The 17,932-nt window shown below is 48.9% G+C and overlaps 1 protein-coding gene across 4 annotated transcripts in view; it reads left to right on the top strand.

The window, feature by feature from the left end:
- Positions 1 to 17,932, top strand: part of TACC3 (transforming acidic coiled-coil containing protein 3) — a 534,052-nt gene that overhangs the window by 225,102 nt on the left and 291,018 nt on the right. The window lies entirely within an intron of this gene.

Genomic DNA, 17,932 nt, shown 5'->3' with positions numbered 1-17,932 from the left:
ATTGTCTGAAATGCCATCATGTTATCCTTTGCACTTTATGTGTATAAATGTTAATTTGAAGTGTACTGTATTAAAGCATTTACTGCTTTATTTCTCTTTAGTCAAACATTGTCCTGCAGTAGCCAATTTATATTTGGTTAGATTTGTCCCAACATAATGTATTTATATTGTGAAAATTGTAATGCAGTTTTTTGAACTCTGAAACAAAGTGTACAGTTTCGACCTGTGCAAACAGGTAGAATTTACAGCAGAGTACAAAGATACGAGCAGGACATATGGCATATCAAATTCATATATCAAAGAGGCTGTTATCTGGTATATCAATTTGTCTGCCCTTCGGCAGTGCCCTCACTTGCGTCTGCCTCCTACAGCCGGTTCAGTGTGTCCAAAGCCACTCTACTGCGACGACTGGCCAAATATAGGGACACCAGTACAGAGTTCAACTGCTTTTATACCCGTGTGGGGATAGGGCCCAACAAATTTTTAAGCATGTACAGGCAACTTGGCAGCAGCACCACCATCTTGGTTGCTGCCAGTTTGACCATCAATGAGATTGGCAGTGTGTTCCAGAAGGCCACCGACCGCCTCAGTGCTTCGACCCGTCTGTTTAGTTTGAGGTGTAATTGAGAATCTTTGAGCACACACCTGCACACCCAGGTATCAGAAGTGCCCTGGCTCCCTGCGTAAGACAAGGAAGTCATTCCAAAGGCAGGGCAGCCAAGCAGGAATATTTTAATAATATATGTTCGAGGCATATGGGCTGCAGATGGTACATTTATGAATAGATCGCCATCTGGTGTTGGGCTCGGATGATAGCACTTTTTTTTCTCTTGGAGAAGTCTTTTGTAGTCACGAGACTGGTGACTCCTCCTTTGGGTGCTAGTGCGCATGGGCATCGGCTCCATCCTAAATTGTTTTTTTCCGCCATCGGGTTCGGATGAGGATCGAAGCGCTCCGGATCAACTTCGAGAAAAAGTGATATTTCGGCGCATATTCCCTTTCCAATTCGACGGTATTGTTATCGAACGCGATTTCATTTCCATTCCGACGCGTTTCGACTCCAACAATAAACATTTTCTTCTACGTCAACGAGACCGGGAGGCCTTTCTCGACGTAGTCCAGCCCGGAGTCCATGGAAAGGACTCTATTTAAGAGATATCCAACGTGTGGTGCTAAGTTCCTACACGAGGTGTGCAATCTCTGCCTATCACCTGAACTTGAATCCAGGGACTGCGAAGCCTGCGCAGCATTCTCCTCCAAGTCGACGATTAGAAACCGTCGAGCCCGAAGACACGAGGTTTAGAGAATGCAGTCAGAGGCAATCCCGGAGCTGTTCGAGGCCCAGCACCCCGAAGAAGAAGAGGAACATGAGGACGAGTCTTGGTCAGAAGTGGACGAGTCTGATGTCGAAGAAATCGACACTCAACAAACCGTGAGTGATGACGTCCCCTTACCAAAAAACCGACCCCGTGTGGTACCGACCCCGCTTTTGAGCCCGGTCAGAGTACCGAAGAAAGTTTCGGACGCCACGCCTTCGGGCCCGGCAACGAAACCGAAACAGAAACTCTCGGCCTACCACCATGTCGGATCCGAGGAACGGTCGACATAGACACCGAAGCTCCATACAAAGGAAAGCTCGCCGTCGAAACATTCTATGTCGAAACCGAAACATGCTTCGACGTCGAAGACTTACTCGACACTGAAAAAATCGGAATCAAGCAAATTCTCGGTGCCGAAAACACAGAACATTGACGGTCAGAAGCAAAGGCATCTTTCGGAACCAAAAACATCGGTACCGACACAGGAGCAGCAGACAGATCCAAAACAAAAAAACTTTGTTTATCGATCCGCAAACTGGCAAAGTGGTGACAAAATCACCGAAAAAGTGGAGGAATGAACAGCTAGATGACAAAGCTCTTCCTCCTAAAAAGAGAACAATGGGGACAAATACAACTCCTCCCCTTTCTCCTCGACCTAGAGACACACCCTCTTCTCCTCTTCCTCACACTATGCCAGCTATTCCTCCACCTTCTACACCAAGACCATCTACACCTCAAACAGATGTAGACCGTGATACAGGGGAGGGAGAACTTCATGGGGATGACGACACTGTCCCAGATGAAGACCCATGGGAAAATTATAATCCACGGTCAGATGATAACCACCCAGAATTATACCCCTCAAAACCTTCACCACCTGATGATAATACAGGTTTTGTACAGCTGATTAATTGGGCAGCAAAATACCATAAGGTAGATTTACACGCAGAACCTCAAATAGAGGATTTCCTTTTAGAAACGCTACCTGCTGCACAAAGAACATCAGGAACACTACATATGCTAAAGGGTCTTCTCAATCACACAGCAGACATATTCAAAGACCCTGTGAGGGCTAGGGTATTAAAACCAAGAATTGATAAAAAAATATAAGGCAGCCCCAAAGGACCCAATATTTATCAAGGGACAGGTACCTCTGGACTCGCTTGTAGTCACAAACGCTCGTAAAAGAGCAAACTCATTATCTACAGGAGAAGCTCCTCCTCCTGATGAGGAGTCCAAGTTAATAGATGCATCAGGCAAAAGAGTAGCATCCCAAGCAGCAAACAGCTGGCGCATAGCTAATACACAAGCGCTACTTGCACGCTATGATAGAGCGCATTATGGTGAGTTAGAAAAACTCATCACACATCTCCCTAAGGAACATCAAAAAAGGGCAGACCAGCTTATTCAAGAAGGGAAGATAATAACCAACACTTCCATTAAGTGCGCCTTAGACGCGGCAGACACTGCAGCAAGATCCATCAACACCAGTATCCTGTTAAGAAGACATGCATGGCTTAGGGTCTCAGGGTTCAAACAAGAAGTACAAACTTCTTTATTGAACCAACCGTTTGATCAAAAAACACTTTTCGGCTCCGGTACAGATGAGACTTTAGAAAAGATGAAAAAAGACACAAACCGCTAAATCAATGGGAGCATTACAACAGCCAACACAAAGGGATTCCTTTCGTAGGTCCACCTATAGAGGCGGGTCAAAGAATACAGGCACAAGCCAGCAATCTACCTCTTCTACACCAACATCACCCAGAGGTAATTCAAGAGGCAGTTACAGAGGTAACAACAACAAGGGTAGAGGTCGCGGAAATAATAACAACCGCAACTCCCCAACCTCAAAACAGTGACTTAATACAAATCCCCCCAGACCATATAACACCGGTCGGGGGACGTCTATCACAGTTCCTACCTGTCTGGGAAAACATCACGTCAGGCAAGTGGGTGAGACAAATTATCCAACATGGTTATTGCCTAGAACTCACAGCTACCCCACCAAACATCCCCCCTCAGACAGCGTCCAATGAGTCCAGATCATCTAACATTGTCAAAACAGTAAGTACTATCACTGCTATAAAAGCATGCTATAGAGAAGGTTCCAAATGATCAGCAAGGGACAGGAGTATACTCTATACTTCCTAATTCCCAAAAAAGACGGGTCTCTAAGACCAATTTTAGACCTCAGACCTCTCAATGCATACATAAATTCAGAACATTTCCACATGGTCACGCTCCAACAAGTACTTCCTTTACTGAAGAAAGGGGACTTTCTTTCTACACTGGATCTAAAAGACGCTTACTTTCACATCCCAATTCACAAAGCCCACAGAAAATACCTCAGGTTTGTAGTAGGACAACATTATCAGTTAAAGGTCCTTCCGTTTGGGGTCACAACAGCACCAAGGGTGTTCACAAAATGCCTAGCAGTAGTTGCAGCACACCTAGGAAGACAACAAATACAAGTCTTCCCTTACTTGGACGATTGGCTAATAAAAGCCAAGTCACAGGAAGAATGTCTTCAAAACACACAAAAGACCATACAATTGCTGCACCAGCTAGGGTTTACGGTTAACTACACCGAATCACACCTACAACCAAACAAAGTTCAACAAAATCTAGGGGCTACTATAGACACAGAAAGAGCCAAAGTATACCCCAATCCAATCAGGATCCAAACAATGATCACATTGATCCAAAGATTTCAACCACAACCATCACTAACAGCTCGAGTGTTCATGCAGCTGTTAGGGATGATGTTCTCCTGCATACTGCTAATGCCATATGCCAGACTACAAATGCGTCCACTGCAAGAATGTCTAGCAACACAGTTGAATCAGGCTCAAGGTCAGATTACAGATCTGGTGTTGGTAGACGACCGCACACATCGCTCTCTGAAGTGGTGGAACAAAACAAACATTTCCAAGGGGCGGTCGTTCCTAGAACCGATTCCACAAGTGATACTAACAGCGGATGCATCGCTCACCGGATGGGGAGCGCATATGGAGAAATATACAGTGCAGGCAAAATGGAGTGTACATCAATTATCTGGAACTACTAGCAGTGTTTCTAGCATTAAAAGCTTTTCAAATGCAAATCCTCAACAAAGCAGTCCTGATCAGAACAGACAACATGACTGCAATGTATTATATTCAAAAACAGGGGGGGGGACACTCTCTCTCCAACTATCCAGACTAGCACAGGACATTTGGAGATGGGCCAATCCTCAAAAGATCTATCTGTTAGCCGAACACCTACCAGGAGTTCAAAATCAGATAGCAGACATCCTAAGCAGAGAATCGGAACAAATACACGAATGGGAACTGCACAACCAAATACTGCAGCCATTCTTCCAAAGATGGGGACAACCAGAGAGAGATCTCTTTGCCACTCAGAACGCAAAATGCCAAAACTTCGCATCCAGGTACCCACACCACCTGTCCCAGGGCAATGCGCTATGGATAAATTGGTTCAACAAATTTGCTTACGCTTTTCCCCCTCTCCCACTAATTCCATTAGTGGTTCGGAAACTGCAACAACATTCAATGACAATGATACTAGTAGCACCCACGTGGGAAAGACAGCCGTGGTTCACCACGCTACTGCAACTCTCACAGGTGCCACATCAAAAGTTAAGATTATTACCCATGCACCTTACACAGATCCATGGAGAAATAATGCACCCAGATCCCAAACAATTGAACCTAGCGATCTGGCTCCTGAGGTCATAGAATTTGGATACTTAGATTTACCACCAGAATGTATGGAAATCATTAAGCAAGCAAGACGTCCTACCACCAGAGCATGCTATGCAGCAAAGTGGAAAAGGTTTGCAGTATACTGTAACAGTAACAACATCAACCCTCTGGACGCATCCACTAAAGCGATTATTTGCTATTTACTACACTTGCAGCAATGTAACCTTGCTTACACCTCTATTAGAGTACATCTTGCAGCTATAGAAGCGTACCTGCTAAACAGACAACATCTTTCCCTGTTTAAAGTACCAGCAATAAAAGCTTTCATGGAAGGCCTCAAGAGTCATTCCACCAAGACTACCGCCTTCCCCAGTCTGGAATCTCAACATAGTACTTACCAGACTAATGGGACCACCATTCGAACCTATGCGTAGGTGTGAAATATAATTCCTCACATGGAAGGTGGCCTTTCTTATAGCTATTACTTCACTCAGAAGAGTAAGTGAATTGCAAGCATTTACAATACAAGAACCATTCCTGCAGTTACACCAAAATAAAGTGGTTCTTAGAACAAACCCAAAATTCTTGCCTAAAGTAATTTCAGCATTCCACATCAATCAGCCAGTGGAACTAACAGTCTTCTTTCCAAAACCACAGACGGTAGCAGAAAGGGCCCTACATACATTAGATGTCAAAAGGGCGATATTGTACTACTTAGAAAGAACACAAACTTTCAGAAAGACAAAACCACTATTTGTAGCGTTTCTCCTACACATAAGGGCAATCCTATCTCTAAAGCAGGCAATGCCAGGTGGATTTTAAAATGTGTACAAATATGCTACTTAAAAGCAAAAAGGACATTAACTGTTCCTCCTAGAAATCACTCTACACGTAAACTAGGAGCATCTATGGCATTCTTAGGAAACATTCCTCTAGATGACATATGCAAAGCAGCTACCTGGGTTACACCGCATACCTTCACAAAACACTACTGTGTAGATGTGCAGGCAACACAACAGGCTAGAGTGGGACAAGCTGTACTAAAAACTTGATTTCAGACTGTTGCAACAGACACTGGTGACCACCGCTAGGGAGATGACTGCTGTATAGTCTATTCATAAATGTACCATCTGCAGCCCATATGCCTCGAACGGAATATGCTACTTACCAGTATGTATCTGTTCTTGGCATAGAGGGCTGTAGAGTGGTACATGCACCGGAAACCTGTGTCTGTTCCAACACTATCTTATTTAGATACACTTACATGGGCATTTCTATCTGTATTCTATCATACTACTCCATCTAACCCTACTATGGCAAAACAATCTAAGGGTGGAGCCGATGCCCATGCGCACTAGCACCCAAAGGAGGAGTCACCAGTCTCGTGACGACAAGACTTCTCCAAGAGAAAAACAAGTGCAATCATCCGAGCCCAACACCAGATGGCGATATATTCATAAATGTACCACTCTGCAGCCCTCTATGCCAAGAACAGATGCATACTGGTAAGTAGCATATTCCTTACAGAAATCTAAATTAAGCTATAATTAATTGTCCCAAATGATTGAAAATAAGTTCTTCAGTCTATCGTATTTCATTCCTGCACTAAACGAGTATGCATAGAGGGCCATTAGCATGAAAGATCGAGACTTGAACAAAGATGCATATGCTTACGAATGTCCACTACAGCTTAGGATTTTATTAGCCTAACAAATGGACGCTTGTTGCCAATTTTAGATTTGATTTTGCTTTACTGAACTTTCCCTAACCCAGCTCGGTTTTCTGCAGCTTGCTCAGTTTTGGATTTAAACTCTAGAATACATAATAAAGCAGTTTTAGGTTTTATATCCCCGTAGTGGACTGTTGCTTCGCATTCGTATGTTCATTGTTACCTCCATGATAATTGCTCACTAGTTTTTGGTGCTAACCTAAGTTGCATCTAGAATACCTGAAGGTACATTTCTCAAGGATAAGATGGACTTGGTTATAGCATGTCTCCTACGCACTACTGCCTTACGCTCAGCTTTGTGTTTATTCCTATGTCATTTTATTGACTTTAGAAATTAGTAGCATCTCATTAGCTTCTCAGTGTTTGGTAAAGGAAATAAGTTTTCTTTATTCTTGAGGTTTTTTGCCAGTATCCTTATCCCCTTACTTTTCTAGCTCTCTATCACATACCTTTTAATTTTGTGGTTTGCATTTCCTGCAGAGGACCGTCTGGTTTGTTCCCCACCACCCCTCCAAACAAAATTCAGCTCTCCTTGTCAATTGGTGAACCAGGTGTTTTGTTTTTGTGTAGCAGTTGATGCCCATGATACCTTGGTAGCTCAAGCCTTAATGTTTTGACTATGATCAGGTGTTAATGGGTTGTATGGTATCCAAAGTTAATGAACGGCAGAGAAGCAATACAGGAACATGCTAATTTGACTGTTAGGAAACTGGTTTATCTTTGGTTTGGCTTTTTTTTTTTTAAAGCAATTTCTCCAACAGATGTGTGCAAGAGTCCTTAATGCACAAGGCTGACTTGGTTGTACTCTGACCCTTGTGGTTTGATCTAGTAGCCCAGACTGATCCCAAAATCTGCTCTTTCGTAAATTTATTTGAGGCAACATCCCCGTTGGTTTTGCGCTTTGTAAACAGTGTAGTAAGACACTGGACTGAAATGTTTTACAGTCTTGATCGCTACTATATTTGGATTCTGTGCATTATTTTGCCTTCTAGTTGTTGGTTCTGTACAGTACCCTAGTTTTTTCATCTTAAGGGCGTTCACATTTGAAACAGATAGACTACTAGCCGCAGATTCCTTAACGTAGAATTACCCCCTGGCGTGAGACTGGATCCAGAAAACTTTGCCACATTATTACTGCGAGCTTGGGGAGGGGCAACATCACGTGAATCCGCCCAGGCGTCCACGTACGTGACGCCCGCGAGGTCACATAAGTCCCACCCCGGCGCGCCTACTTTGCACCGCGCAGCTTTTCGGCGCAGGCGAAATCTTATGTTACAACAGTGTGGCCTTAGTTCCTCATCTCACTCTTCCATTGGCTAGCTCCATAAATGGAGGCTATCCATTGGAAGGGAGATCTGTCCGTCATTTACCGAGGCGATTGGTGGGCGTTCCGGCGATTTTTATTTTTTATATTTTTTCTTATCCTGCCCCTTTGACAAAGTCATTGCGGTGGTAGGCGGTTCCTATTTATTTATTTTTTTTGGTCGCCTTGTTTTGGTCAGTCATCAAAAGTATTCTCCAGGAGTGGGTTGCGCTGTCCGTGTCTTGGAAACCCCCCTCTCCCCCTTCTCGTGACTCTGTTCCGAATTGTGTGCTTTTCCCGCTCTTGCTCCTGGTAAATATATTTTGCGAAAAAATAAGTCCTGGTGCTCAAAAACTACTTCCGATGCTCCCCACCGGCAACCACCTTCAAAGGAAGCACGCACGTCATTCACCTCCAAATTACGTCCATGAAAGAGCACTGGGACTGCATGCTGCATGGGGGAAACGTGGAGGGGAGAGAGTATGTGCGGGCGCTTCATTTTGCGATACGCCTCTGAGCTTCTCGGTGGGCTTTCGTCACAATCTCCTATTCCTAAACGCACGCTGAGCTACATTTTGACGTAACCGGTAACCACAATTAATCTTTTGTAATGGCTCACCCAACCCCGCTCTGAAAAGCTATTCATTTCTTTAACTTAACTGCCTTATCAGGTGAGTTTAAGGGTGGTGATCGATCAGTGAAAGGGCCGATAATGCTCGACATTATTGGACTGAAGACTCCTGCAGCCGTTCACAGTATCCCGGGAGGCACAGTCTGCAGGCGGCCCCTGTCACTCAGCAGGTTTCTGACACTTTTTCAGACACCGAGTCCTAGGGCAACCCCCACCCCCCTCCCCCTCCCACCGCCAACAAAGAAACCAGGTGAAGGGATTTCCAGAGTTTCAATGTTCGCTTGAAAAGCACTTACCTGCACAGGGGGCGGGGCTTGCAATACTGGTGGACGCAGTGTGTCACGGACCCTGCCTGATGCAATGAAGGAAAGACACCCTACCCCCCCCCCGGCCACTTTGTGAACTGTTAATTGCAAAAAATATCAGGGGTCTGTGGGCCACTCATGCCTTTGGGCCCCGGTGCCACTGCACCCGCTGCACCGATGGAAGCTCCGCCCCTGATGTGGTGACTTCGGGTATGGGTGGCCTGGTCTCTGTTACTCACCCCGAGCTCCTCGGTGACTCGGCGGACATAGATTGGCTCCCGCCTGGGTTGAGTGGTCCCGTCTGCCACCGTCTTGTAATGATGCACCGGGGGTCGCTGCTCCCCTCCTGACGAGCATCGAGGAAGCCGGGTCAGACTGACCGCTGAGAGCGGCCCAGAGTCCGTGAATCACATTCTGCAATTCAGGAGCAAGGACTTTTCTTTCTGGTAATGGACACTAGAGTGGCAGCCAGGCTGATCCCAGAGACCCCCCCAGTCTCCCACCCCCTTAAACACCGGTCATCAGCACAGTGTTTACATCTTGCAAGTACAAGGTTCACGCAGAGCCGCCCCTCAGCTCTGTGCTGTGAGCACAGCCCCATCATTATAATAATGATCCCAGCGCACCCTCTGCTGCTGGTGTGATCTCGGATCCTGGGAGCCTGTCCCCAGGGGGCCCTTGAGGCTCAGTCGCTTTGTGTGATTCTTGGAACCGAGGGGCCCGGTTTACACTTAACGATGGGGCACGTGGAGCCATCATAATGATTAGGCGTCCTGCGCACATTGCACTGAGCGAGGGCACGTATTCACTCAGACCTCCCTGAGCCCATCACAGAGCGCCTCCTTCACCTTTGACACCTATTGTGATTTGTGACACAAAGTAATTGCTCTCCATAGTGCCAGGCATAAATGGCTTCACTAGTTGACTCATTCAGTGCTTCACGCGTCATTAGGCAGATGATACTCGTGCACCACCTGGGGAGGGGTGGGTGGTTTCACAAAGACAGATGTGTAGGGTCGGAAACAAAAAACTCTGCATGCTGAAAGATGTGCAGACCTGCCTGAATTCCCAACTACACTATTGTCTAACGATGATTTGTGTTTTCATAAGCAAACATGGATCGCGCTTGAGTACTATGAGATAGTCCTGTCTCGAGGATTGACCTGTTGCTGGAGAGAGATATATATTAAGCTAATGGCAATGTAAATGACTCCATTTATTTATTTGCTTTCAAAACCAACACATAAATACACATTTTGTCATTTACAATGCCACTAGCTCTAACTTTTCCAAAGGCGAAACCATTGCATTGTAAATGCTTGTCTACCTTGTTGTGAATATATTTGGGTGGAACAGTGTGCGAATGCGTTCGAGCTTCAAGACTTGCACGTCATGAGGACGTCTTAGGTCGTCGACAGACCCTCACCTCATTTGTATGTGGTCTTCAGGGGAAGATCACTGCACCACTGATTGTGTGGCATGCCAACAGCTGAAGTCGAAGTTGCGGCATGAGCGCCGGATGAAACTACTCTCAACGCGTCTCAAGGTTGGCTTCATCCCGATCAGCCTCTGCAGACTATTTCAGATACGGCCGTCGTCTGCGTCCTCGTCCCTCTCCGAATTCGCGAGAGCGTCGCTCTCTGGTGTGAAGTGTCGCAGTTTGTCCCCGGGGGCTGGTGTTCGGCCTGCCGTGGGCTCTCCGCAGGTGATGCGGCCCCAGGTGTCGTCCTCCTATCCACCGTTTCCCTGCAAAGGGGCGTCGAGAGTCCAGATGGAGACCTATGCGGCAGCTTTGCAGGCCGCGCTGGCGTCTCCTCCTTCCCCTCCTGGGGGCAGATGCCTTGCATTGCGCCGGGCCTTCCGCGGCGTCACCAGCGGCTCTGGCGCCAACTGGTTCGGATTCAGGCTTGGAGTATGTGGTGCTGTTGTGGTACGGCCCTTCGGGGGTACCTCCTTCGGACCAAGGCGCCTCTGCCTCGCCACAAACTCCCACGGGAGTCCCTGTGGTGTCGCAGGAGGTCGCCGGGGCTCTGGTTGCATCCCCAAGCCCCGCTTGGTCCTCTGGACAGGTGGCGGCCTTGTTGACGGCTGAGCTGATGCGGCCACTGCGCCTGCTGGACTGGGTGGGGTCACATGGGTCGGTGGACCCTCCTCGTCTATCTCCGGGCCCTTCTCGTCCCTCCCTGCAGTCGGCTGCCACGGCGGAGGGCGTGTCGGAGGTTGAATCTGCCCTGCTGGCGCTGCATGGGTCGCCGGGCCACCTCCGGGCAGGGGCTGGCGGAGGCTGGGCCGGGGCTGGCGGAGGGCTTCTTGTCACTCCCCTGGTCCCTCGTTCCCTCGAGTCGGTGTTGTTCTGGCACCATCCCTTAGCCACTTAGGCTCCGGTCCCCGGCACGGTGTGGCTTGGAGGAGCCCTTTCCGGGTCTCCTTCGGCACCGGATGGCTTTGACGTCCTGCCTCAGGCGGCGGGCTCTACGGCTCCAGACAGGCATCGAGTTGTGGCTTCCTCTTTTCTGGAGGTTGGGTGCCTACTGGTGTCATCCTCCCCGGAGACAGGCCGCCGCGTGGTGGATTGTTCACCGGCGTCATTGAAGGACGGCTCCCCGTCATTCCTGAGGCCAAGCTCTTCGCCGGAGAAGCAACAGGACCCCCTCTTTTCTGTTCCTTCTGACTTCCACGTCTGGCCTTTGCCCGCCCTGCTTGGCTTCGGGGACGGCTGCCTTGGTTTACAGCAGTCGCCCATGGAGGAGCTGCTTTCTTGACCGCGGGGCCCTATGGAGGCGGGTGCGGCCTTCGCTCATGCAGTGTCAACGATTGTGGGCGTTCTGCGCATGGGTGACCCGGTGGCCCATTTCCTGGCAGACCATCTCTTGGAGGTTCTCCATCAGGGCTCTGGTGGGAGGGAGCTGCTGCTTCCCTTTGAGGGTTCGCTCCTTTCTTCCCTGACGGGGGCTTGGAGGTGCCCCGCCTCAGGGGATCCGGTGCCTCAACACCTTCTGCACCGGCACCGCGTGACCCGGCGTGTCTTTACCTCCACCCCTCTGCCTCCACTACTCTTGCGGACTGCTTTTCCCTCCCTGCCGCTACTGTTGACTCCGCAGTCCCGGGAGGCTCGCTGGCTAGACTCTTGGGGGTGCAACATGTTCGCCTCGACCAGCACTGCCCTGCGGGCCCTTACAACCTTGTGTGTTGGCTTGGGCCACCTCTTGTTTGTGGGACTTGGCTGAGTCCTTGGGATCTGCAGCTTCACAAGAGACTGTTCAGGTGGACTTACGGCATCGTGCGTTGGATGGCCAGGAGCTAGCAGCGTTTATTCTCCGCTCAGCTCTCGGAGGTGCTGGGCCGGGCCATGGCTTCCTCAGTTGCCCTCCGTTGCCATGCTTGGCTTCGGGACGGCGAGTTCCATGAAAATGTTCGGGAGCAGCTGATTGATCTTTCATTCGATGGCACCCTGTTATTCCATGCCCCGGCAGACTCCGCCATCCATAGGTTCTTGGCGGGCCTCCGTCCTCCTCCACCTTATCCTCCTCCTTCCCCCCCCCCTTAGTGACTGCTGAGATGAACTGGTTCTCGACCTTCTTTTGGGCCGGTTGCCCTTGCTGTGGGGTGTGTTTTATGGCCACTCGAGAGCACCTTCCTGGACTGTGGCGGCGTTGGCTGCTGGACGCCCCTTTGTTGAATGTGTATTTTTCCTGGAGTTTTCTATACAGACTTGGCCCTCAGATTAGGCATTTGTTTTCTCTCGGGCTGCTTTACAAGCCTTTTGCGGGTTTTTTTTTCCTCGTGGCTTTCGTTTTTTTCTCTGCTGCAGAAGTTTATTCCAAAGAGGTTTCCCATTTCTTGGGACTTAACTTACCCTATGTGGGGTAGTGGTAGCTGTTCTGTAGCTTGCACTCAGCTAGGGAGTTCTGGTCGCTTTTGGGCCCCTGCTCTCCATGGCGTTATGTATGTTGCTATTGCTTCTTTAGGTCGTGTGCGCGAACCCCTCGTCGTGTGTGTCTGGGCATTTCCTCACCTTCCTGCTCCTATCCTGAGGGCTGGGTGGATTCTGTGTTTCGCCTTTGTCAGGCGTCGCCTGCCCGGTCTTCCTGTGGCCCCGGGCTCTTCTTGCTTTTGGCGGCTTATTACTGTCGGCGCCGCTCTGTCTGGTCTGTTGCCTTCAGTCTAGGGTTGGCTCCCCTTCTTTTCCCTTGTTTCCTTGGGCGTTTAAGGCTTTTTTTCTTACTTGTCCTGGCATTGGATGGAAGCTCTGTTGCCTACGGCCTTTCTGATAGATACATCTGCCAGTGGATTCCTCACCCTGTGAATATCCCCTTGCGTCAGCAACATTCAGAAATTCTTTTTGTAGCTTTGCGCCGACGTGGATGTGGACGACGTCATAGAGGCACGGCATCGCACGCGACTCCGCTGACATCACCGACACTACAATAGGCCCACGCCAGCATGATGACATCAGTTCCCTTTTTTCCGTGTCGTCGACGCTAACGGTTTCGGGTAATCTCTGTAGCCTTTTAGTAACTTTGTTGCTATTTTAATCACTTTCCTGTTTTCTTTGTGTCCTTCACGATGTCGATAAAGAAGACCGGATTCAAGCCTTGCAGAGAATGTGAGGAAAATGATGTCTATCACGGACCCACGCGAAGATTGCATCTGGTGTCGAAGTTTGGACCATGATGTCGATGGATGTTTTCATGTCGGAAGATGAACCCGAAGGCTCTGCGCGAGAGAGAGGACAAACTACTTGTGGCAAAGCTAAAAGGTGACCAGGAAAGAAAGTCTTCGAGGTCTCGTTCGAGAAGGTCGAGATCGAAGTAGAGAGCCAGGTCTCGGGTGGAGTCTACTTTGAAGTCATCATCAGATCATGCTTCGAAGTCTAAGAAGAAACATAAGAAAAGACATGAGTTCCGATGTCACTCTGGTAGGGATTCGGACTCTAGGTCGTAGTTACCCAAGAAGGTATGTTCGTAGGTGATTCCTCCGGAGGAGGACTTGGGTCCTGAAGGTGAGGTTTCGCCTTCGGAGTCACAGGTTCAGTCGCCGTCTCCGTCTCCAGTTCCATCTCCGGCGCCGTTCCCGGCCCGAGAAGATGAGGAAGAAGTTCCTGTGGGTGAGGATTCTGCGCCTGTGGAAGAGCAGAATTCGGAACCACCTCAAGGCCAGCCTGAGTGTCTTCAGCCACCTTTTCCGGCTCCAGGCCAAGACCAATCGGCGTTTTTGAACGCTATGTATGGCGTCTTTTCAAGGGCTTGGTCCCCTTTGGCACACCTTCGGGTCCCATGGGTCCACTAGCCTTTAATTTAGGAGTTCCTCACTCCTATGCTCCGGCTCCATTTATGCCATACATGCCGGCTCTAACACCGCAGTGGCAATACCCGGCTTCGCCGAGGTCGTCGACGCAGATACCAACGTCGACTGCTCCAAGTCGACCTCGAGACCAACCCACTGTACCATCAGATTCGATACAGACGTCTGTTCCGGCTCCTTCGGAGTCGTTAGTGGATCCGACGGCATGGCTGTGAGAAGTTGTCCTGATATGATGCTCACTAGTTCTAGTGATCACCTTGTAGCAGTCCAAACAACCCTTATGATGATTGGTTGTAAGTCAACCTTATAGACCAGCTATCCTAATGGTAGCATGGACAAAGCAGTCTTAGGCTAAACTCTTTTGGCATGTGAAGCCAGCTGTTTTACCACATATAACCCCTTGAAGACCAGATGAAAGGCCACCACACAGGTTGTTATGAAAATAAACAATATATTTATTACTAAAAAACACCTCTGAACTCTTTGAGATCAGAGGTCTAAGCACATGACAATACTCTTCGGAAAAATACAATAAGTCGCACAAATTACAATGGTGCCCTAGGGGCATGGCAATCCATATACTAAGTAAATGGTAGAACGATAGAAGAAATGAGGATGCCCAGAGGCTGTAGAATCGCTGGGGCTACACTACGCTAACCTTTGGTAAGGAGCAGGAGGCCCACGGGACGTGTGTGCAGTGTTAAACACACACGCGAGTTCCAATGCAAAGTCAAAGGACATGAACAAATTACGAAATAGGTAAGTAAAGACAGTTCCGACTGGTTGAGACTGAAACTACAGGATACCTGGACACTAGGAGAGTCAATCTACCTATGAGCACCGAAATGCTCTAGTTACCTCACCCACGGTCTGCGGCTGCATAGGTGTGAAAGTGTCGGGTTTCCGTGTTGAAGTCAATGGAGCCTTAAAGAAAGATGCTACAGGCGACCAGGAGGAAGATGTCTGGAGTGATCCAAGGGTGGATCGAGGAAGATGGAGACCTGAAAGCAGAGGGTACAATGACCGGAGTGGAACCAGGAAGGAACTAGGTGATGTCGCAATCAGGTGAAGAGGGGACGCTTGACTCTGCAGCCATGTGGACCAGGAGGTGTCTTTGACAACCAGGATGGAGGCACGAGCTGTCCCACGCAGGCTCTCGCTGTCGGCGGTGTCTCTTCCGAGATCGTAGTCAACAGGCCTTGGCAAAGGCAACCCACGCGGTGAGTGAAGATGGAGTCTGGTGCGGACCAGGAGTGTCCGGGGTACTTCTCTTTTGGAAGGAAGCAAGGGCTAGTCTGGAGCAACCAGACCATGGGTGTAGTTTTCAAAGTTCGTCTTCAAGGAGGCCGCAAGCCAGCCGGCAAGTGACCAGACAACACGTCTAGCCGCAACAAGGCAGAAGGGCCCCACGCAGGTCTCGTGGAGGCTGGAGGGCTGGTCTTAGGTGCAGGAGCTACTCGGGGCTGGGGCTTCTCATTCCCCAAAGCACTTTCCCGAGGGTGCCTAAGAGGCCGTGCTGGAAGCGAAGTGCAGTTTCTTCAAGATGGCCGGTCCCACGTGTCTCGTCGCACCCACGGATCTCAGCTGTGCTGCAGATGTGAGTTTAGGTCGGAGAGGTCTGGAAGTCCGGGTCTCGTCGGGCTCTGAAGTCTTGTTCCACCAGGAAGGACGACAAAGTGAACCGCTAGGACGCTTGATGGTGCCTGGGAATGCAGGGTGGTCACTCCTTGGCCACAAGGGAGATTTCTTCAGTCTTCTGTGGAGCAGAACGTCAAAGTCCAGAGTTTCTTCTTGTAAAGTTGATCAGGATAATCTAATTTGGAATGGGACCAGCTCCTACCTTTATTCTGCTAAAGGGGGCTGTACTAGTGACTAGGTTCCTCCACTGGGTGTAACCAGGAAGGGGGGTGGTTACACCCCCTATCCTTTGTCCCGTTTCGCGCTGGGGCTGGAGTGCCCCAGCAATTGGTTTGAACTGGGGTATGCACAGGAACACCATGTGCCCCCAAGGCATGTCTCATTCCTTTCAGCCCTGCCTATCTGGATACACAAAGTCCTGTCTGGGGTGTTGCTGGCACCTCCCCAGGCAGGAAATCCTTTGTCCAGGCCTCCGTTGCTGGAAGGACTCCCAGCAGCAGGAGATCCGACTTGTCTGTGGCAGCAGCATTCATTTTGTGATGCTGAGGCTCGGGTTAACTTTAACCGGGGTTACAGTAACACACATCTCTTATCCCTCTAGAAGGGTGGAATGCTACCCCCGTCGCCTGAACTGGCGAGGGGGTAGTATTCCAAAGCGTATGACCCCGTACACATGTTTCGATAATGCTATGCCAAAGTTAGCAATAACCGCGAGGATTATAATGCACTTAAGAGTATATGGTATAGCGTTATCATGGAACAGCTATAAGGACTTGGTTCCGAAAGCTGCAGACAGGCTCAGCTCATGCTAGAGCACCATCTCACATAATTCCAAGCACTCTGCCTTCAGGATTGATAAGGCCTGTCATAGGAGTGACTTATAGGAGTATATGTGTCCATTTTGGGGTTAGATATAGGTATACTATATCTACAGCAAAGGGTGATTACACCACCTTGCCCCAGCTGTGTTACCAGCCAGTTGTGTCTGTTTAGATGGCCAGCCAGGGGTGGCATAATACATGCTGCAGCCCCTGGTAGGCCTTGGGTGCACTTATGCCCTGGGTACCTATGGTACACTGTACAAGGACTTACAAGAGTGACCCAATACCAATTGGTAAATGCACCTAAAGTGCATGTGTGTCAATTTAGAGAGAACAGCTAGTCTGTGGGTCTGATTAGCAGGCCCACAGCCAGGGAAAGTCGTAAACCAGAGAAGCAAAAAGCTAAAATCTGGGGTGACCATAGGATTGAAGACCCTACTCTCCTATAGTGGTGTGTGAAAGAAAGGTCCTGGAGGGAGGCTCAGCGCCTCATAGAGGAGCAGAGAGATACAGAGGCTCAAGCTGAAATGGAAGAAGGTGAGCTTGAGGAGGACTTTTTCGAGGATCTGGCGGAGGCTAGTGGCCTGGAGTTTTCTCCCGAGTGGGAGTTACCTTCTGTGTCTGATGCCCCTTCAAAAGGCGTTCAGCCTTATCACTTGGTTATGAGGAAGGCAGCGGAACTTTTGAATTTGACTCTACCTACAGTAGAATTTAAGTCCAATCTACTGACTGAGGTTCTGCATTCACCAAGTTCTGTGGTGGAACCGTTGCTCCCATTTAATGAAGCTTTAACGGAGTCTATTATGGAAGTTTGGAAAAAGCCTCTAACAGCACCAGCAGTTTCCAAGGGTGTGGCAAGAAGGTACAGGGTCGCTCCTGAAGACCCTGCTTTTCTAACTTCTCATCCTTCACCTGAAAGTTTAATAATCCAGGCAGCCTGTTCCAAAAAGACTGTGGGTGCATTTCCACAAGTGCCTGGGGATAAGGATGCCAAGAAACAAGATCAGGTTGCAAAAAAGACCTTTTCTTCCGCGAGTATGGCATTAAAGTCAATCAATGCCACTTGCCTTATGGGGAGATATGTGCATGCTTTCATGGATACACTGCGTCTTCTGGCACCTAAGATCCCTGTTGACAGCAGAAAGGATTTTGAGGAGGTGTTGACGGATGCACAA

The sequence above is a fragment of the Lissotriton vulgaris genome, chromosome 3_2 (assembly GCF_964263255.1).
Source record: "Lissotriton vulgaris chromosome 3_2, aLisVul1.2, whole genome shotgun sequence".
Taxonomy (NCBI): Eukaryota; Metazoa; Chordata; class Amphibia; order Caudata; family Salamandridae; genus Lissotriton; species Lissotriton vulgaris.
Note: the sequence above shows the minus strand (reverse complement) of the source record. Positions and strands in the feature narration are given on the sequence as shown.